Raw genomic sequence first — 22,858 nt, 5'->3', positions numbered from 1 at the left:
CTCACCGCTGTCGGTGAGAAAATTTTAATCTCTACTGGAGATTGGTGAGAAATACACTCCTTGGCGAGAATCAAGTGTGAGAACAAATTCTCACCGGTGAGAATGGAAATTCACACTAAGTACAACGAGAATTGAAATTCACTGGCGAGAGTCATCAAGACTTGCTGTTCATTGGCGAGAATCATAAAGACTCCGAACGGCGAGTCTTGATGATTCTCGCCAGTGAATTTCAATTCTCGCTGTACTTAGTGAGAATTTCCATTCTCACGGGTGAGACTTTGTTCTCACACTTGATTCTCGCCAAGGAGTGCATTTCTCACCAATCTCCAGTGGAGATTAAAATTTTCTCACCGACAGCGGTGAGAATAAGAACAGATTCTCACCGATTGCGAGAAGGCGTCAGTTTCTCGTTCTAGTCACGCGCTTTTTCCCTATAGTGACTGACGTCAACATTGAACGGTGACCGCCAACAGGCAATAAATATCTGCAAAATAAAGCATGGAAAGGGCTGGGCTTGAGAGAGAGAGAGAGAGAGAGAGAGAGAGAGAGAGATCTTCTTTTGCCAAGCACTATGATCAGATTTGCTGTTTGCACCATCTATGGTCACTGGTATCTATCAAGGAGGGAGGATTTAACCTCTGAAGTGCGAAATATGTTATTCATAGCTGTGATCGTTGTTTTAATGGGGAGGTGTGGTCGTCTATTGCGTTAAAAGCAGTCGATAAATCTACAAGGGTGATTATTACGTATAATTTCTGTAATCAAGAGACTGGCAGATATCATCGTGAACTTTGAGTAGAGTGATCTCAGTACTATAAAACTTTCAGATTGCAGAGGTTCCTACTGCGAGCTAAGTGAGGAGCGACAACTTTTCTCGTGATTTTAGAAAAAAATTTCAAATTTGATACAGGGCGATACTTTCGATTGTTACTGTAAAGAGAACCATTCTTAGGTAGTGGGGAAACGATAGGTGACTGTAATAATGGAAGGGAGACTTCTCCGACTGTAGTGAGAAATTAACAGTTACAGTGGTATCGGTAGAGTACCATGCAGTTATGTACTGCATGTATGTGTCCAGAATTTCTTCATCTCGGGACCTATCTAGACATTTATTTTCTTGCACTCGACAAACATGGGGGTGCAAGCTAGATTACTGTAGTTTCTGGTAGCCAGTTACTCTTATTGCCGTAGTTACGCTAAATTAACACTTCTTGTGTTGTTGATCACACCTCCTCCGCCCTTTTGTTCTCAAGTTTACATATGTTTTCACACTGAATAATTTTCTGGGTATTTTGATTCGGTCACAGTCCTACGACAAGGTCTTTGCTTACACTCCAGTATCTGATGGAGTAATTGCCTTGCCGTGGCAGGCGCGTAGTCCACAAAGTCTGTCGGGTGGCCTGTCCCGGTCTTGAACTGACTCACAGTCGATAAATCTACAAGGGTGATTATTACGTATAATTTCTGTAATCAAGAGACTGGCAGATATCATCGTGAACTTTGAGTAGAGTGATCTCAGTACTATAAAACTTTCAGATTGCAGAGGTTCCTACTGCGAGCTAAGTGAGGAGCGACAACTTTTCTCGTGATTTTGTGGATTTTTGAAAACATATCCCTGCAATGTTTACCATGGACGATAGGCTACTGTCTTGCAGGATCTACTCAGAGAGTTTTAAAGGCGCCCGAGGTTTTTACGAAAGCAATACGACATTAAATCATGGAGGTACAAGCTTTTTCATTGTACCTCCACATTACGATTGAGAGAAACTGCTCTAAACGTGATTGGGATGAAAGTTAATTTGAACTGCAATAATTTCCGCATAATTAGTTCTACTATGCAATTGAAAAAAAGAACGATGGAATCAAAAGTGAGCATTAAGTTGTAAAAATTGATGACATTGTGAATGACCTAGGGTGGAGGTGGGCAAAGCAAGTGGTGCAGTGGTAAAGCTCAAGACTCTCAATGTGCAGTGGTAGAGTTCAAGTCAATTGAAGTGAGTCAGTTCAAGACCGGGACAGGCCACCCGACAGACTTTGTGGACTACGCGCCTGCCACGGCAAGGCAATTACTCCAGCTTATAGTTATTCATTTTTACTAAATAATGGAGATGGCGATTTTATTTCCGTAGTAGGTATAGTGTACATTTTTTCCTTTTTAAAATTACTTCATTAAAGTTGCTGCTTTTGTTTATTGAAGGTGAGAAGACTGTATATGTTGCTGTACTTTCATGACTTGACTGGTCATTTCTTTAAATGACCTAATTCAGTTAACGTTGATCAAGATGAAATCTGAGAGCGCGAGAGGGGGATGTCCCCCCTCGCAAGGCGAAAAATGAAATTTTAGGGCGGAAATGGTGTTCTCTGGTGGCAACTGAGGTGACATTTGACTAATTCATTGAATATTTAGCCAAGACTGAAACAGTACTTTTGTAGTGTGTTTTAGACGTGGCTCATATTCAATTCAATCAGAAAAGAGTTAACTTGGGGACCACGTCAAAAGATGGATGTCGGATAAAAAACTTAAATCTTTACGTTTTTTTCCCACTCCTTAAAACTTAATTGATGAATATTTATCAGATGTTCCCATTATTTATCTTTACTGTGATAATTCCAATCATGATTAAAACACAATCAGGATGGAAAATTGAAAATAATGACATTATTCTAATGATAAACACATCAACTTTTGTTAAAAAAACTTATCGGTAAGATAATTCACTGTAATGTAAACACATGCACCGATATTAAAATGTCTATTTCAGACAACTAGAAGAAAAAGCAGTTTTCCACTTGCAATTACGGCAATGTAAGGAGCAAAAACATGTAATTACATCATCATTTTTTAAGAATTCTCAATCAATTCAAACTAGAATATCGTTTTTGTTGAATGAAAAACTTTTTCAAGAATTTCGATTTTTATTCTACGTCGATCTTTTTACGTGGTCTTTTAGTAACATACTCTATCGATGTACCTTATTATCTAAAAATGACACCCAATAAAATGAAATATCTTGACATATCCTTAAATTTTAACAGTGCGTATACACGCATACACGTAGGCCCTATAGCATATCAGTATGTAGACGAGGCTGTCAGAGAGAACAGAATAAAACGGTCGGAAACACAGCTGCCTGTGACTCTGTAATTAACGATCGGCTAGTACGTAAAAATAATCAATGAAACTAAAATAACCATTGAAATAAACAGTTGGTTCTAGAAAAAATCAGTCCTAGCTAATTTTTTTTAAATCTAGAAAATGCGTCGGTATTGCTCTGAGAATAACTTGATTTGTTGAGAAGATTATCATACTCGTAGTGACGTTGGCAGCCAGCGGCGGTGGAAAACTAGCTTGCCACTCTCGTGAACTTCGAATCTTCGATCAAAATTACATCTCTTCGGTGCTTTTCTCTCACAAATTCAGTGAAATTGAAGTTTTTCATACATAAACTAAAAGTATTGTTGGCGTCAAGTATACCTTTTGAACGGGCTTTCTTTGGGGGAAAATATTACATCGGCAAGGTGCCAGTGGCCGACGCCGCATTTCTTTTTGACCTTTTTGACGCTAATAATTAAGGTTAATAAAGATGACCTAAGATGACCTTCATACCGATCAAACCAATCACGCTGCTCGTAACAAAGGCGCATCTATCAGCCAATCACACTATTTAACAAGTGAAAGATCGGGCTCAAAAAGCCACAAATGGCTATTTAGAATATTGTTTATGTTAGTGCAGTTCCAAGTGGGGAAAGCGGTCGCAAAACTGGTAATCGTACGTGTGCCGTCTAACACTTAGTAACAGCTGGCAGTGCGATCCCAAAATTAATAGGTCTATAAAAATAATCTAATTATTTTAAAAGTAGCCGGGAAAAAATGCAAAACAGGCGGGTTATTTACCCAGCACCCGGCTTCTAAGGACAACACATGCGAGGTGTTTTAAGGGCAGTGTTGTCCTTAGAAGCCGGGTGCCGGGTAAATAACCAGGCTATTTTGCATTTTTTCCCGGCTACTTTTAACGTCATTAGATTATTTTATAGACCTGTAATTTCGGGATTGCACTGCCAACTGTTAGACGGCACACGTACGATTAACAGTTTCGCGACCTCTTTCCCCGCATGGAACTGCACAAACATGAAACAGTTTCTAAATACCCGTTTGTGGCTTTTTGAGCCCGATCTTTTATTTGTTAAATAGTGTGATTGGCTGATGGACGCGCCTATGGTGCTGTCTTTGTTACGAGCAGTGTAATTGGTTTGATTTGTATGAAGGTCATCTTAGGTCATGATTTTTAACTGTGGCGTCGGCCGCTGGCACCTTGCCAATGGAATATTTTACCCGAAGAAAGCCCGTTCGAAAGTTATACTTGATTCCAAAAAGATATTTAGTTTACGTATGAAAAACTTCAATTTCGCTGAATTTGTGAGAGAAAAAGCGCCGAAAAGATGTGATTTTGATCGACGATTCGAAGTTCATGAGACTGCAGCTAGTTTTCCGCCGCCGCGCTGGCTGCCAACGTCACGGTCACTACGAGTATATGATCTTCTCAACAAATCAAGTTATTCTCAGAGCAATACCGACGCATTTTCTAGATTAAAAAAAATGAGCTAGAACTGATTTTTAGTCCTTTGTGCCCTGTGGGCACAAAGTACTAATGTGATGACGCGGCCTCTGTTGTTGCATACAGTGGGCCGTATGCTGTGGACGCAGGTATCTCAGAAACGCTTCAGTAACTTTTTCTGAAATTTGGTCTGGTGGTCACTTGGGCATGTATCTCAAACGGTCTTTTTTCTTTTTTTGATTATATCATTTTAAAGTCACTTTTTTAGCTTTTTTCTGAAAACCACTATTTTCAATTTTTCCTCAAAACCACTGATTTGAAGACAGCAGCATACAGAAGGAGACAAGTTGGGAGAATATCTTCTAGAGCATGGATGACAAAATCCACCTCTGGATCCTTGCAGTATTTGAAGATTTGAAGTATCGGTTCTCGGATCAGTCTCCAACCAAGGTAGAATGTACAGAGTATCAGTTTGGTCTGCCATGGCTTGGGTTTCAGAGGAAGTTCTCTTTGAAATACCTTCTTGTAAAGTGGTGCATAGATTGCCCAACACATCATCACATGATCTTCATCAATATTGAGGTTGACATGAAGTGGTCCTTGTCTTGGAATGATGTTTGCATTAATCTTACTCTGAGCTTGTAACTTCTTGCTGAAAACCATCCTGGCCAGTCTGCTGTCATCACCACAGTGTACTTGGTAGAATATACTTTGAAAGCAGGAATTTTGTCTGAGATGTGTTGATAACAGGTGTGATAGTTCTCTAGACTGTGGAGTGGAATCTCGAGGAGGTCTACAAGATGTGAGTGTTTAAGTGTGTGCATCATCCTGAACTGGTATTCTTTGTATATCTTGAAGTGTTCTAACATTTCATCAAACTTGTCTGGTGTGATGTTTGTATATTCTGCAGGTAGAGAATTCATGATTGTTTGGGTTTGTTTCATTGTTTCATGTATTGTGTTTCTTACAATTTCTGGATCTACACCACCAGTGACACTATTAATTACATTGTGCATGTTGTTGTTGATTGGTATGGCAGGGCAACCAGGAATGGATATTAAGATTGTAGCAAAATGGAGAGCAGAGGATGTTGTCGTATCAGTGGGAATTTTGTGTACATGTATGTGATGGTAGTCATCAATATTTAGTGTTATTAATAGTTTCTTCTGTAAGGAAAAAAAGAAAAAAAATATATGTTAATTGATGGGTTTTGAATTCAGAGTTTATATCAGTTTCTTCTGAAAGGAAAAAAAAGAAGACAAATATATATGTTAATTGATGGGTTTTGAATTTCCTAGAGCTAGGCACAGATGAAACACGTATAGCCAAGTAGATATTAATTACTCATTTTGATAATGTCTAACTTTCACTTTGAATCTAAGGGAAAAAAAACTTCACATAAAGTAATCATGTTTTTTGCAGATCTAAAGAAAGATTGACATCATTTCACCATTTTGAAACCTAGAATGTTTTATTGAAACAAACCATTTCACTTACATTATATGCATCTAATACACGTCTGTTTGTCATTTCAGTATTTTTGGTGGCAAGATACTCCTCATACCGCTTGATGGTATTCTGGCTTGTAGAGTAACCCATTACCCGACCCAAAACTAAACCCTCCCATGACAAACCATGCTGTCAGAGATAAACCCCACAATCCTTTTCCAGTATGGAACACTTCTGTGACCTGAAAAAAAGCAGGTGAGTTGTCAAAAAGCCAATATATTTTTAAATGTAGTATTAAAGTGGTACTCCCACTTTGCAATATTCTTAAACACATTATTTTAATGCCAAGTTTTATGTTTTTTATGATCACTTCAGGGATATATTTCAAATATGGGGCCGTTAAAAAGTTTAACATAAATTTTTTTATTTAAAAATGATAAGCTAATAAATACATCACATTGAAATCCAAACTGAAGTGTAAATGATTGATTTTTGTGATAATTACCATATTGACTAGTCTCTATAATGTACATTTTAAATTTATCTTACAATATCTGATCTATATTTTAATGTTGAATCATAAAAGTTACCTGAAATAAGAAATAATGTGTAATAAAGCTACAGTTCTCTTCCTCTGCAAATGGTACCTTTCAAGTGACAGTCTGTTGTCTTGTCTACAGATGGAATCCAGGATGGCTTGGTACAGTCCAGGGCTGTGTCTGTCACTGAAAGCCTCCATGTCGTCGCTGTTGTACAGTCTTCTGTCTGGATTGGTTTGGTAATACCTGTGGAGGGCTTCTTGAAAAGACCGGACGGAATCCTCGAAGTTGAAACCTAGTAAAGAAATGTCCATATTTTAAGAGACAAAATGTTGAATAGGTTGTTTCTCATAATTAGATTATTTGTATGGTCATACTAACGATCACGATTCTCAAATCACACCTTATGCATTGAGATAATAAACACTTTGATAATATATATTCTAATAACTGAAGTATAGTGTTGTTTCTGAAAATCAATTCATCAATGAGGTTCTAAACAACAAACTAAAAATATCCAAAGTGATATCAAAAAGTTACAGCATAGTTTCATCAGTGTAATTGTCAATAAAATACTATTGCTGGAAACCAGTGACTGTGTTATGTGCCCTTTTATAAAAAACATACAGCAAAGGGATAGGTGTAATTTTATATACTTTTTTCTGGTTTAAACTTTACTTGTTCAACTCCATGAAGCATTGTGAATAATACACTATGTATGTTAGTAAAGTGCATTATTATTGTTGACATTTGAACTTTAGTCCAGTTCATTTGTCAGCACTATTAATATTCATGATACATAAACAGACTGTATCAATTAGCTGAGCCCTGAAACTTGAAATTTATATTTGCCTTGGGAAGGTTATCAAGTAAGTACTGGTAAAAGTAATACAGGGAAAAAATATTTCCAGTATTTTACAAATCTTTCAAATTTGATAATTTCTGTCTTCTAATATACTAATAAATGTAGTAATAATCAAAGAATTCACCTGTTGATAAGTTTTTCACATCTGTCATCAGTTTGTTCCAGATGTCACATTTTACGTGAAACTGTCCATTAGAATATTTAATTGTACCATAAGATGTTTCGATACATGTGAAGTCCTCTTCAGCATTCTGCAGGAACGACATAATAACAGTAGAACACACATGTAACACATGTATAGTTGAATTTCAATTATTTTAAAGGCTTTGTATAAGAGTAGAAAAGCTAAAAACTAAAGCTTATCTTCCAGGTAATAAAATAAAGATATAACTGAGGTCACTGGGACAAAGTCACATATTAAAATATATTTTGGATATATTAAAGGGGAAGGCTACCCAGCGATATGGTGATCATCAATAAAAAAACTGAAAAACTGGTGTGAAATCCATCTTTTTTATTCAGTTTCTCTTACTGATAGCGCGATGGCGCCCTTTTAAAAAACCATTAATTATAGGTGGAAGTGAGGTAAGAGCCTGGCACTGCAGTGACACTTGTAGGGCTTCCCCATAGTCTACAGCTCAGTGGAGAAGCCCTACAAGTGTCAGTGCAGTGCTAAGCTCTTGCATCACTTCCAACCCAGTCCTATAACCAATGGTTTTCAAATTGGTGCCATCATGCTATCAGTAAGTAAAAGTTAATAACAAAGGCTGATTTCACACCAGTTTTTCATAGATTATTTATTGATGAAAGAGATTGCTGGGTAACCTTCCCCTTAACTTCTGTTGTTCTATTGTTCTGTTCATTGAAACTGTTCCATTCTCTAGTTGTCACAGTTCAACTCCCACCCTATTCATGGATATAATGCACTCCAATCAATTAAACTACGGTATAAACCATATTTCAGGGAGCAGAATTTTTTTTCTCTTTTTATCAAAAGAAACCTAATGACCCAAATATGTAGTTTTTTTCCCATTTAAGGTTCCAAGACAAGAAATCAACCTCTTTAATCTAACATTTCTCAGGTGGTTAATAAGCTCAGAACCCCCGTAAATTATACATTTTCTGAAAGCCTAGATATAGGGAAAGATTTTGGTAATCATAGTGTCACCATTGTTTACATAACTATCACGTGACAGGATATTTGCATAACCTTTCAAAAATTTGTTTTCCCTATGTTTTGTCTCAGTACTTCAAAATATCTGATTCAAACTTGCTGGAATGCAACAATGTTCTTCAAAAGTGTGTCTCAGATTTTTTATATCTTGCTTAGTTTTTATTTGAGCACAATTATAAAGAAATCAACCAGGATAAATTCACCGCTCTGGAAGTTTTTCTGGCATAAAAATTGTTTAAGAAGGTTTAGAAAAATTCTGAGACACTTTTTTGAAGATCCTTAGGACAGCTTGCTCTCACACACATTTCAGCCACATATCTCTAAGCATTGAAACAAAACACAGGGAAAACCGATTTTTGAAAGGTTATGCAAATTACCTGTCACATGATAGTTATGTAAGCAATGGTGACACTATGGAAACCAAAATGTTCCCCTATATCTAGGCTCTCTGAAAACATATAATTTATGTGGGTTCTGAGCTTATTAACTACTAGAAAACTGTTGGCTTAAAAAGGTCAATTTCTTGTCTTGGAACCTTTAGTTGAAACCCCATTGATAAAACATTTTAAATCACAATTTTCCCATAGAATTACAATTTTTTTAAAGTAAGTATAAAATCCCCAGAAGATGTATTCATAGTTATTGCACACAGTAAATATCTATATAACATTCTCAGATTTCCATTTTTTTTTGCACAATATCACTATAAACACATGGAATATGTCTCTTTTCATAGGATATACATTGAGTATTGCTGGGAAAAGAACTGCTATTGTCATTTTCATGAAAATTTGCACATAGCTCAGTCAAAAGAAATAAATCATAGTGATCAAATAGCATTGTATGGTCACCGTGCTCAATTTTTTGATAAAAGCATTGAATGATTTTGTCTATAGAAAAAGCATTGGTGAAAAAATGTTGACTCAGCCTTTTTATCATAACTGATGTATTTCACAAACGAGCAGATCCCATATTTAATTTCACATCTTATACTTATAAAATTGAGAATTTAGAGAATTGACAATACTTTCAATTTTACTGTTCATATATCCTTAAACTTGAATGTGGACTGGATGTCTGTCACTCAAGGGCATTCTCCATGCACCCCTCTCCTCCAACATATAGAACAGCCTATTGTGACACAAATTCTGTATCATTTTGATACTTACATTATGAAGAGACTCCATTTCTTCAAAAGTCGAGTCAGGCAAAGAATGTTGAAATGGAGCTTGAATTCCTCCCTGTTACAAGTGAGATAAAATGAAATTACAAAAAAAACATGTCATCAATATTTTAAAAGTATGACTGGTTTAATATTTCTCTTTGAACAACTGAAATAAATATTAACTCTGCTGTGGATGTTTTAGATACTGAAAAAGTAAAATGTCAAAAATATGCTGTTTTTTTGAAACTATCATTTAGTCCCATACTATTGAATTCCTTACCTGGTGTTCAACTCTTTGCAACAACTCAGACAGATCATGCTACCGATAGAATTCAAACCCTGCTGCCTTAACTCAACCAAAACCTTAAGAGGACAGGACCTTAAGGTGGTTGAGTGACCAGATGTTGATGGATATATGCAGATCTTGCTTCTCCGGCATTTGTCATAGTGAGTTCTGCATAACAGTTGGCCCTCTTTCACTGCAGCAAATAAGGCATGTCTGCCAAAGACCCGACGATGCTCCCCACTACACAAATCTTTGTATTGAGACCGTGTAAGTGGTGATAAAGCGCATATCTTTTCCATTGTCAGATTTGGCGATGCACTGACTATGGCTCCTTCTTGGTAAATGATTTCAAAATTTGATGTCGTGATTAATCTTGTTGCTAGTGATGCCGTCATGCTTAGTTTAGATTTCGCGCCCTAACCTTTCTATTTGATTTCGTGTGTAATGTTGTTGCTAGTGACGCCGTCATACTTAATTTAGATTTCGCGCCGTGAACTTGCTATTGTTATGTAAATTATTTTCGCAAACGTGCTGCTTTCCCGGGAGGACTTATTTACACATCAAACCCAGTCTCTCGGCATAGTGCGATACCAAATCTCCCTTTTTGTACTCCACGATGTTGTGAGGTGTCAGTAAAAGGCGTATGGTACTTTTTAAAATGATTTTCTAGGACTTTGGGTTGGCATTGTATATCAGATTTCAGTTGCATTATCGGGGACAATGACCTTTAGCGGTGACCCCAAAAGGTCATCTTACTACTCGGCACAACAACGGAGTGGTATCGCTGCCGTTCGGGACGTTTATTGATATTTACACAGCCAAAACCGTCTGAACAGCCTATTACTCAACAACTGCATTTATTTTACAGCGGATTCTACGATAAATCTGTATTTCGTGGGGGCTACTAGATCAATACGCAAAACAGTCGTACTAAACTGTCGTTAAGGGACGCACCATCGACTTTAGGAGCATAGAAACATACTCGGGCATGCGAAGTTTTTTTCGGGCAAGAAAATGTCATTGTGTCAATTAATTATCTACAATTTGGAAAAATTTTAGGACCGGAACTTTTAATTTGAAACCGGAGGGTCCATAAAACTTTGGGTGTGTCGCCCAAAAAATTGAGGCTGCAAAACGGAGGGACGAATGTACACAACTGTCTTTTCCGCAAAATGAATCCACACATTTATTAAAAATGTACTAAATATTTCTTTGTATGTGTATATTAAATGTTGAGTAGTTTTTACCCTGGAAAGTTTAGTGGTTTAGGAGTCCGTAAGCCTCCGTTTTTGCTAGTGCGTACAGAAATCAACGTTGCGGCCACCCCTCTTGTGTATAATCGACGAACCATTATCAAAGAATGCGCACAACTATGCGCACTCGTTTGTACAGCGTCTGTGTGAGAGGTCAGAAATCAATAGTCTGCGCCCCCAATCTGCGCTAGCGCATGTCAATCTGCGCTATTGATCTGCGCTCCCATTCTGCGCTATCAATCTGCGCTCTCCAACTCTCAGGGTACAGATCATGTAGTGATTAGAATTCAAAGAATATCCAAGGTAAAAGGGACAACATATTACATTATTGTTTTGAAAACTTGTATTTTTGTCCATTACTTTTTCCCGAACGACTGTGCTCAAACTGTCTAAAGTTAACTGAGTGGTATATGGCTTGTTGCGTTGTATGTGTCCGCACAGTAGGTCAACCTAATGTCCCCAAATAAAAATACATGGGTGAATGCAAGTGTTTTCACTGGGTAACTAATTTTTCTCACTAAGATCTGCGTTACCTCAGTCAGAAAAGATCGGACTGAACAGTTTCCGAGTTTGCCGAATCGGCACAACATCTTGCTGAGACACGCGAAGACCGAATTTGACTGTCGTGTCTGTTTTCAAAAATATCTGCGCACAGACGTACGCATGAACTGTGTTCAGAAAGGTAGAACACTGCGGGACTAAACTGTGGTCACTGAAAAGCTAGAATTGTCATTTTGGAACAAAAAACAAAATTAAATGTCATCGTTGACGTGTCATTATGTTGAAAATCGAGTTCCAAAAATGACTGTAATAAGTCACCAAAGTATCGGGAAAGTCAACTGCACAACCTAACTGATCGGGTATTTCCTCATGAAGGAGCGACTTTGCACAATTTTTAAATATTGGTTATTTACTGTCCAGTATCGAAGTTTGACGTCCCATATATTTCTGTTATAGATAGATATATATTTCTGTTATAGATAACAGACTTGGAATATATGTTGAGTCCCATATCAATACTAGACGTCACCACAACGACGTACCTTGTATCTGGGCACGCTGGGTCTGCGTGATCGTCGATTATCCGATTTTTATCGGCGATGTTGGGACTCTAATACCGAGACTACACTTGCCAAATCGCTGGTAATTCTATTCGATAAATATCTGAGATTTCACCCATTTCTTTTACAAAATCCTTAACAAAGACTACCAGCTGTTTTCTTGTATGTACGTTTCACTTCGCAAACGGGCTCAATTTGAAAATTAAAAGCTAAACACCAAGGATGTAAAACACTTTAGTGGGCACTCTCGCCGTACTACCAGCGGTAGCGAAGACAAATTACAAGGCGTCCTTGTATGATTGCCTCGTTACGTCGTGTGCACGCACTGTTGACAGTACAGTGGTCATGACTTTCTCTACCGCGAGTTCCACATATTGTCCATTTATATGTAATATTTCACGCAGGAACCTGTCTGAAGGGGCTTCGCTACACTTCAGCGTGATTTTTCAAGTCATAACTTAGTCAAAGGGGGTCTTTTTATACCTCCATGTTTTAAAATAAATCAAGTTTGCCTTCAAGTTGCTCTCTATTTTCGAATTGAACTTGCCCTGTCGCACAACCGTTTTCCTTGATATAAGGTTGTAGCTAGTATTGGTAAAAAGACGTCGAGTGCAACCGCCCAAAACGCAGAGTCATGTTTTGGCTAGAGTTGGATATTTCGTCTTCACATCTGTGGAAAAGTTTGCAGTATTCTCGAACGAATCTATTTAGTTTTCACCACTCAAATTAATTGTTTTATTGGCTTAGCTACTGTAATAGTGATAGTTGGGTTGAAAATGAGCTGATAGAGATGCTCAGCCTGTGAAATTACGGGGACATGCTCATGAGGTATTGTGACTAGAGAAAGATTTACGGACTGACCATTGTTTACAAGAGCGGAACTTCAATCGCAATTTTTGTGCTTGTTAGTTCAATCGTTCCGTATGAATATTATATGGTTTCAACAATCGAAAGAGAAGGAGCACATACATTTATGAGAGAGTGTGTGTCTATGGAATTATAGTACGTAATTTATTATCTTTGCAGACGTGACACCACCTTGCCTTGATTATATCGGGACAGGTTGAGCGTGACAAGGTTGACGCGGTGACAAGGGAGTACATTGTCGTTTCTGACCTCCTTGCATGATATAAACATAAAGCTAGAACGGATGTCATAATTTGTTGATCAATGCCATCTACGATCATACATGAAAACAAGGGAGCAGCATTGAAAGTGCCACAAAAGTTATGCAGTTTTAGTCGTGGGTCGTCCTTGTGGACAATTGAAAAAATTATTTACAGCTCGAACCAACCACTGAAGTTGAAATGACTGGTACAAATCAGAGTGTTCCAAGTTCACGGGCATTCACTTCTTGCATGATAGGACTACAAGTAAATCGCCTTCCTGTTATCACGTGCAAATCTTGAAAAATCGCAAACATCTCGAGAAAATATATCTATCATTGTTTTTACTTGTCTTCTGCGATGTGTTATGGCATCAACTTACCTAATCGTCACCGTCATAGTGTCAGTTTCTTCAACATCACATCTTTCAGATCAGTGATGTCATCTTTATTTGAGAAATTAATTAAATCCTCAATCGGAGTCAAACTCACAACGTCAGCACTCGGTCAGAGAAACAATATTTATAGTGACAGCCCAGGCATTGCATTGTGTTATGTGAAACAGAAAGACATGATTTACATTTCCCTTTACGATTTTCGCGATTTTGTGCACAATTACTGTGAATTATTTTGGCAAGTTAACTCCCAACCTACCTTCCTGATCAGTACATAAACAGATAGCCATTGTCTCACGTCATCTACAGGTCACGACCGCACACGCGTGTATTCAGCTAGCTTGACGTCACTGGACGTAACTTGTCAATCATCATCACGGACATTGCGAACTGGCCGCGCTAACGTCAGAATTGTCGGGCTCAAACGTTTCTCTGAACATGAACAAAAATGCTCAATATCGACAGAAAAATCGTAAAAAAAGTTTTTAAATAGTGACGGTAACCCAGACCAAAAGTTTGTATCCACTTGCGCTTCCGTAGGCCATCCTACAAACTGCTTCAATCAATGTCGCAAGGTTGCTGCAGTGCTGGTAGCAAGCCCTGCCACTCCCTCTGCTGTGCGTTGTTGGGCTGTCGATTAAGTCGTTGACTTGTAGCAAGGTCTACCATAATTGTAAGCATACTTGACTTTGCGCTTACTACATGTACTTGATCATTTCTCAAGCTTTTCATATGAGAAAGAAAATTCATCGAATGTCTTCTTCATAGCCCTAGGATCCATGAGATTATAACTTTATGTCGCGCTTGATTCGGAATTGCATTCGATCGTACATAAACATTACTCAATAACCAGTCTTCCTGACACTCGGTATGGTGTACAAGTGTCGGTATGCTGTACAAAAGTACAAATCTATTTCAACACTAGACCATGCCATGTCTTATCATCTAGCGGGCAGCTATATCGCGGCAGTGTCATAAATGCCACCATAATGACTGAAATCAAAACATTCATGGATCGATAGCGCAGAATAGGAGCGCAGATTGATAGCGCAGAATGGGAGCGCAGATTGATAGCGCAGATTGAAATGCGCTAGCGCAGATTGGGGGCGCAGACTGTCGATTTCTGACCTCTCACATACCTGCAGGTATGCGCCATGTCTTATCATCTAGCGGGCAGCTATATCGCGGCAGTGTCATAAATGCCACCATAATGACTGAAATCAAAACATTCATGGATCGATAGCGCAGAATAGGAGCGCAGATTGATAGCGCAGAATGGGAGCGCAGATTGATAGCGCAGATTGAAATGCGCTAGCGCAGATTGGGGGCGCAGACTGTCGATTCTGACCTCTCACATACCTGCATAGATCATGAGGTCAAGATGAATTTTCTCAAACAACAAACGCAATGGCGGCATCTGAAGGACGAGTGCGAGCGATCGGAAGTGCCAAAAAGAAATCTAACGATATTCAGCAGTACTTTACGAAAAAACAAAAATTAGACAAAGGTAAACGTAAGTGAATCATGCGTTCTTAAAATGTAACTAGCGAATTTTTGTATTTGCTGATTGTACCGGGTATAATGTCGAGCCGATGCCATCAACATCGTGATCGTGCCGGACGATGCACGAACGATCGATCAACGAATTTTGTTCACTCCGACGGCGTCGTTTTAAGGCTGTCGTAAAACAAATTTTCATAAACTTGTCATGTGCTCGGCATTCTGTTTTATTTCCTGTACTTTATCGCCAGTAAAATACAATTTTATGGTGCTGGCAACAACAAAATAAACGGTAGCTAGCCCTGCGTACGATGCTGTGTGTTCCGCTACAGTTAATCGCCCCGCTCACCACAGCCCTGTAAAGACCCGTACGTAGGGTCGGTGACTTCAAAATCCATTTTGGGACTTGACGTAAAAAGCCAAATTACTGCCGAAATTCAGCGTTCTTGGGCCCAAGTCGTATCCCTGCCTACCTCAGCTACTCGATCGCTTCCAAAAATGCCAGTCTTTTATTCACTTCTCGTAAATAACCGTTGATGTCGGCAACTCTCTCGCTAGCCCTGCGTACGATGCTGTGTGTTAGCTGTAGCATCCATCGACGGTTATGATTACTGATAAAGGTACACAAAAAATGAGAAATGAGATGCTAAAAACCTTACTTTTCATACAATTTAACAACATCTTTGGTTACTATTGTAAAGAAAATCAGGTGCTCAAGTGTCACCAAATAAGCACAATCACACATAGTCACACAAAAAATCGCCAGCGTTTAGGAGGGGGGATACCCCCCTCCCAAACCCTCCCCCCGCTCGGTCGCTCCGCTCCCTCGCTCCTCATCAGCCGCCTGTTATTTTATTTCTGCCGCCTGAAATAAAACTTAGAGATAACCCTGGCCATAGAAAAATACTGTAAAGATGCAACTTTTAATCAGTAGATCTCAGAAACTTACCTCCTAATTATGTCAGATTATCAAGTCAATTTTACAGAGTGTCTTCCATACATCACCATCTGAACAAGCTGTGTGGTGTCTTTAAATGTAAAATAGGTATGGTCAAGTTAGGTAAATATGTTTGTTCACCATGTCAGCTGAATTAAACAATTAATGATCCACATCCATAAGTTCACTTGGATTTACAAAAGTTCAAAGTACCCTTGCCATGGTTGGTCGCTTTCTGCAGGCATATCTGCAAATTGTACAACAGATTTGCTTCAAACAGAAGAAATTATTGTTTCAAATAGCAACGTCCTTCAGAATAAGAGCAAACTGTAAGAGCAAACATAATATAAACTTTAATTGTTTCATCTATGAAATTTGAACATTCAGATGTAAAGATGGTCTCATTTTTTCATACAAGAGATACATGGTCTTCTTCATTGCCGCTATTGTTGAGTGATGTCATTCATTCTTTCATTCAGAACAAAGAGCCTCAACTATTTTCTTTGTTTAGGTGCTACATGCTGAGATTGAGACTACTACTTGCATATGCAAGTATCGATATAAAGAAAACTATCCCTAATATCATCATAGTAGACAAACTATTCTACGTTAACTCGTAAAGTTACTTTTCACTAAATCATCATATATTAAGAGAAAAATACATGGTATTGTGTGATACTTACCTCTCGCTTCTGCCGGCATGCCTTGCATTTGTCGTGCGTTGTCTGAGATGTCTCAGCCTGCGATACATCCATGAGTTTGCGATTTTAAGAAAGTCCTCAAAATACTTCGCATTCAGACGTTCAGTTACACATCGAATTTCCTTGAGGAAGCCTGTCACATACTAGACCACATGGCAAACACTGCAGAGAATGGAAACTGACCTGTGGTACGTGCGTCGCCTGACTAAGCCACGTGTGAAATATGTGAAACATTCGCTTCCGTTCTGAAAACTGGACGCGTATCCAAGCTACAACAACGCTAAGGGACCGTCTCAGATTGTCGCACAAGTTCAAACAGCGAAATTCGCTCGTTTACGGGGAAGGGGGGTCGGGAGTTTGACCTCCATTCAATTAGTGAACTTCACTTTCGCACTTTCATTTTGTGATTACACGTTCTCTTTACATTGTGTGCAAAAATAAACATAAACCTGCACACTCTTACCAACAAATTTTGCCGTGACTGTTCCAACTCGTATGCGTCATGCTATGGTTAGTACTCAAATTTGATCGATTACGTGACCATGTAACGTGGTCAGGGGATAAATATTCTTCAGAAACAATATCAAAATGCTACATTTTACTCTAAGGCAGACATTAACATTTCGCACTTTTGAACTTTCCTTCAGGAGGAGGGGGTTTTGACGTAAACGAAGGAATTTCAATTCTTGAACTTCGACCACAATCTGAGACGGTCCCTAAGTTGCCGTAGCCGCCATATTGTCAAAACCCCGTAATTTTGCTTCAAAACTGACACAGAAACCGTTTAAACTTTCCCGTTGTTCCACGAAGATACACAAAAATCCATACGCAACTTCGTAAGCGAGCTACAAATAAAAATAAGCATGCAATTGCCGAAATTCAACCGACTTAGTGAGATCCCTGAGTGAGAAACGGGTGCTTTCAACTGCAGAAAATCGCCAAACTTGATTGCTAGACAAAACTGAATGAAAAAACGCGATGAATTGTCACGAGAATAAATTTCTATGCAATGGGCGATGCAGTACTAAACGTTGATTACCTTCATGAAATCTCGGCAAATTCAGGCAGATGTTGTGAGCGCTGAAACGTTTCAAGGTAAAAATAATCTTATGACCCTACCCTTGGTAACACATCCCTCGATAGAGGGCAGGCTCCAATGAACGATATAAACATCGAGTTCATTTATAAAGTTTGCCATAGCAACCTTTGCCTAGCAATTTGAATCCTTCGATATCGCCCTTTAAAGCCACTTCAAATTTGCTAAAAATTCCCTGAAATTTTACACAGTGATACTTGACATTCTCCTTCACAGTCCCGGGCATGAATTTTGTCAGCCGTGAAACAAACAATGTTGTTTTGAATGGCAAAAATCTACTTTGTTATTTCGTACAATTTTCAATCCTATTCCTGCCATATCCCCGGCGGTGGCAGTCACCGGGTTGGTGGGTACCCATGCTTGTTACCCAAGTTTGAAAAGTACCCCCTTTCCTAGAATATTTCTGAGAAAAACACCCCCTATTTGTGGCAAATCTGGAAGAAATTAGCTGTAAAAAACATACTCTTATTTTCGAAATCTAGGAGTTTAGTATGTTGACTTCCAGGGTTGACCCTGGAGGTTGACTTTGTATACATGTAGGCCTACATACATCACAAATGTTTGTCCTCACCTGATTTTAGTCACATTCATACACAATCATCTAGAGTGAGACTAGACCAGATTTAGTGTCCTAGGGAGATTATGAAAGGACTACCCCTAATCTCGGAGGTTACTCTGAAAAAGTACCCCTTTTTCTCGATTTCACGGACCTAGAATCTCCGAGATGACTGAAGAAAAACACCCCCTTTTCCGTGAATTTGGTAACGCGCATGGGTACCCACCAACCCGGAGACTGCCACCATCGTGGCCATATCTCAAAAATTGAGAATTTTATCTTGGTGGTGTCTACAATTCTGCCAAATACATTTCGACAGATGGAAAATTGGCCGACTTGAAAGCTTTTAAACATTTGCACAACAGCGAAAGGCGATAGTGCCTAGAAAGCTATGTGAACGGAAACGATTTTCAGGTGCAATAGCTCGCATTTGGAACATTAGACCCTGAAAAAATAGTAACAAAATCAAGAATCCTGAAATCACATAGCGAAAATGAAACCGCTACAGTAAAACGTCTAAACCGGAAAGGAATGCAAAGATCGATATAATTGATGAAATGTATATGTAGCTTGTACAACAAAAAATCTTGAACTACAGTAGGTTTTTTCCGTCCACATCTTCGCTTGCCAAAGTCTCTTGTCCAGGCAGCTTGATGCTCCCGAAATCAGTGATTGCAGTCGAAGCAACGATCCGTGCCAGAGGACGATGATCTGCCAACAGTTGAGCGCATAATAAGAAATAATAATAATATAATTTTGCAATAAAGGCTTAGTATGAACGAATTCTGTATGCTTGAGGAGTGTAGACAGATATATATATATAAGATCCTAATCCTTATCATTATATAAGATCCTTATATAGGATCTCGCCTCCGTTTTTTCGGCCTTCGGGTGCCTATGGGAGTACGGGCGAAGGCTAAAAGACGTGACGGAGGCGAGATCCTAGACTATAGTTTACCTGGTACCCAATTTGTCAACACAGCATGTACGTGTTAATTGTTTGTAACGAAATCTCTTCTGGAATTGAATTTTCAACGATAACATCGTATATGTTACACTATGCTGCGTGTTTGCAATACGCATGTTCAGGAGAAGAAGGAAGTTTACGTAAAAAAATATTGAAATATTATCGAAATTGCCCTTCAACATTCACATATACAAAGATTGCCCTTCCTTCCTGATAGTTATCATTTTCATTCCGTGTCCAGTTTTAACCATTTTCCGATTGCAATCACGATGAAAATGAAGTTGGCATTCCTCTGAAGTTCAATTGATTACAATAATTTTGACAGATATCTCTCTAGGGTTCAACTGGAAGCTAGCCCTCGATGGTAAAGCATTCAAACAACAAGTTGTGCGACATCGAAAAGAGATTTCAGATTTATTTATTTATTTATTTACACTTTTTATGAGCGACCGATTTACTCCAATGAGTAATGTTCTTCGGGGCTCACGCCAATAAATACAGCAAACATAAGTTGATAGGATACAAAAAAAGCAAAACAATTCTTTTACGACGAAATGCGAGTGATAATAAAGTCTCTCAATAAACTTTTAAACTTATTTTCATGCGAGTTTTACGTCAACATGGTAGGCAATTCCACGCTTCTGTCGCTCTATAACGGAATGTTCTTTTGCCAGCATTATATACAACGTGGATCGTTGAAATTTAACTGTGAAGCTGACCGTGTAGGATACAAATTTACGGGACTTGGAGGAATAAATTTGAGTGGTCAATCGATTGCAGTGGTTCCGGCAGCGAGTTTGATGTCAGGAGCGACAACTTTTCTCTTGATTTTAGAAAGCAATGGCAAATTTGATACTTGGTGATACTTTTTTCGATTGTTACCTTAAAGAGAAGCATTCTTAGGTAGAGGGGAGACAATAGCTAACTGTAATAATGGAAGGGAGACTTCTCCGACTGTAGTGAGAAACAGTTACAGTGGTATCGGTAGAGTAACCGTGCAGTAATGTAGGTAAGTACATATCAATAAGGCTGTTGGAAGGGGGTTTCAAGACAATTTGTTCATTAAATGATGAGAGATTTTAGTCCTTTGGCACTGGTCACCTTGAAATATCAAAGTTTGAGCCTGAGGACTTATCAAGACATTTGTTTTCTTGCACTCATTAAACATGGAAGGGGTACGAGCAAGATTACTGTTGCCAGTTTCACTTGTTGCAATTGTTGCGCTCATTTTAACACTTGTTGTGTTGTTTTTCACACCTCATACGCCCTTTTGTTACCCGAGTCTAATATTTTCACACTGAATAATTTTCTGGGTACTTTGATTTGGTCACGGTCCTACGATAAGGTCTTTGCTTCCACTCCAGTATCTGATGAAGGAGACATCTAGTCTTCAAAAGCTCGTACTATATACCACCGAGTGGATTTTTGAAAGATATCCCTCCAATGTTTACCGTCGAAGATAAAATCGGTACTGTCTTGCAGGACCTACTCTGATAGTTTTCAAGGCGCTTGAGATATTAACGAAAGCAATAACACACTATAATCATTGAGGTACAAGTTTGTACCTCCATATTACGATTCAAAGGAACTACTCTAAATCTGACTGAGATGTAAGTAAAGACAGTCAATCTGACTGAGATGTAAGTAAAGACAATCAAATTAAACCTGAACTGTAGTGCTATCATGCAGATGAAAAAAGAATGGTTGGATCAAAAGTGAGCATTAGTCTGTCAAGATCAATGAAGTCGTGAATGACCAAGGGTGGAGGTGGGCAAAGTGACTTGGCGCAGTGGTAGAGTTCAGGTCTCACAAACAATAAACTTCGATAAACTCCAAGTTCACAAGTTCAAGACCCGGACAGGGCACTGAACACTTGAAGCGCATCTCTGGTCCATGCAAGATACCGTCAACAGAGGATTGCGGGCAGACGACTCCTTGTCTCCGAGGCAATTCAACAAATAGTCATTCATTTTTACTAAATAATGGAGATGGCAGTTTTATTTACATTGTTGGTATAGTGTATATTTTTCTTTGAAAAAAATTACTTCATTAAATCTGTCATTTTTGTTCTTTGAAGGCGATAAGAGCCATGTGCATTTTTCTCTGCTTTCATGACGTAAACGGTAGTTATCATTATTTGGAAAATTTAATGGGAAAATGTGTGGAAAAGATGTTTGGCCATAAAGGCTTCAAACTCTTTCCGTGTGGGATATCGCCATAAAGTACTCCGCATTAAAATTATGTTAACAAAGGCAATGTTTTAACAGAAGCTACATTTGAAGATATGGTCCCACAGTATGCCAATGTGACTTCAACAGGGATGCCCGTACGTTTTATTAAATCTTTTTATTATGCTAAAACGATGTATGTTGAGACTGGAAAGAAACAAGTTTCATAATGCACGACATTAGGACAACAGTTCAACTTCGAAAACGTTTCTGCAGTTCAGGCATGCTATAAAACGGAGAGTGTGCCATAGTGACACAATTATATCATATACCATTATCAGTTCGTATAGAAACTTAGATGAATTCCAACCTGTAAAGCTTGGCCTGTTATTATGTTGCGTTCTAATATTAAATTGGTAGAACAATAGAAACAAACGGTAGAGGAAAGGCAGAAACATTAAAATAAGACTGAAATTACGCTTGATAAAACTTTATAGTGACAAAATGCGGTTGTTGAAAGTAATAATTGAACCCAGGACGATGTCAAGATTCTGATGAGTTAAGCGTGAAATTTTCGTTGTCATTTTGGTTCAGGCAATCTTTATACTTCCTGTAAAATTGCAATAAATTCTGTCCTAGCAGGACTTCAACTGTCTTCAAACAACATTTTTCTCTAATCCTAAAGTAAGCTATAATAACAGTGAGAGAATATTCATACTCGAAAACGGTACTTGAAAGGTATTAGTATAATATGAATAGTATAATGTGCCGAAGTTTATTAAGTATATCAAGTTTATTTTTATCGAAACCAAGTTGTTTTCTTAATTTACGTCGATGACTTTTGCTGCCTTTGCTTCGGTTACCCGAAAATTTTGTCCCTAGACTTTTAATTTCCATTTGTAAAATCTGATCGTCGCGGGTAAAGCTGCATTTCCAATAAAGTTGGTGCTACTGCTGAACAGCAGAGTTTTCATTCATTTCAAACAGCGCCTCTTCACAGACTCATAATCCACAAAACCTATCGTACAGTAGGAAAAACTGGCAATATCGCTTTTTATCGGCGTTCAGCATCGAAAGAATGCGGT

General features: G+C 38.4%; 1 long non-coding RNA gene across 1 annotated transcript in view; it reads left to right on the top strand.

Annotated features, from left to right (window-relative positions):
* The window catches only part of LOC139132764 (uncharacterized), a 220,931-nt gene extending 212,564 nt beyond the window's left edge, over positions 1-8,367 (top strand). The window contains exons 3-4 of the long non-coding RNA XR_011552412.1: positions 6,092-6,260; positions 6,686-8,367. This is a non-coding gene — a long non-coding RNA (uncharacterized lncRNA). The remainder of the gene's footprint in view (positions 1-6,091; positions 6,261-6,685) is intronic.
* Positions 8,368-22,858: the final 14,491 nt, after the last annotated feature.

Source organism: Ptychodera flava, chromosome 5 (assembly GCF_041260155.1).
Source record: "Ptychodera flava strain L36383 chromosome 5, AS_Pfla_20210202, whole genome shotgun sequence".
NCBI classification, from domain to species: Eukaryota; Metazoa; Hemichordata; class Enteropneusta; family Ptychoderidae; genus Ptychodera; species Ptychodera flava.
The sequence above is the reverse complement of the archived record's forward strand: the minus strand, read 5'-3'. Positions and strand labels throughout refer to the sequence as shown.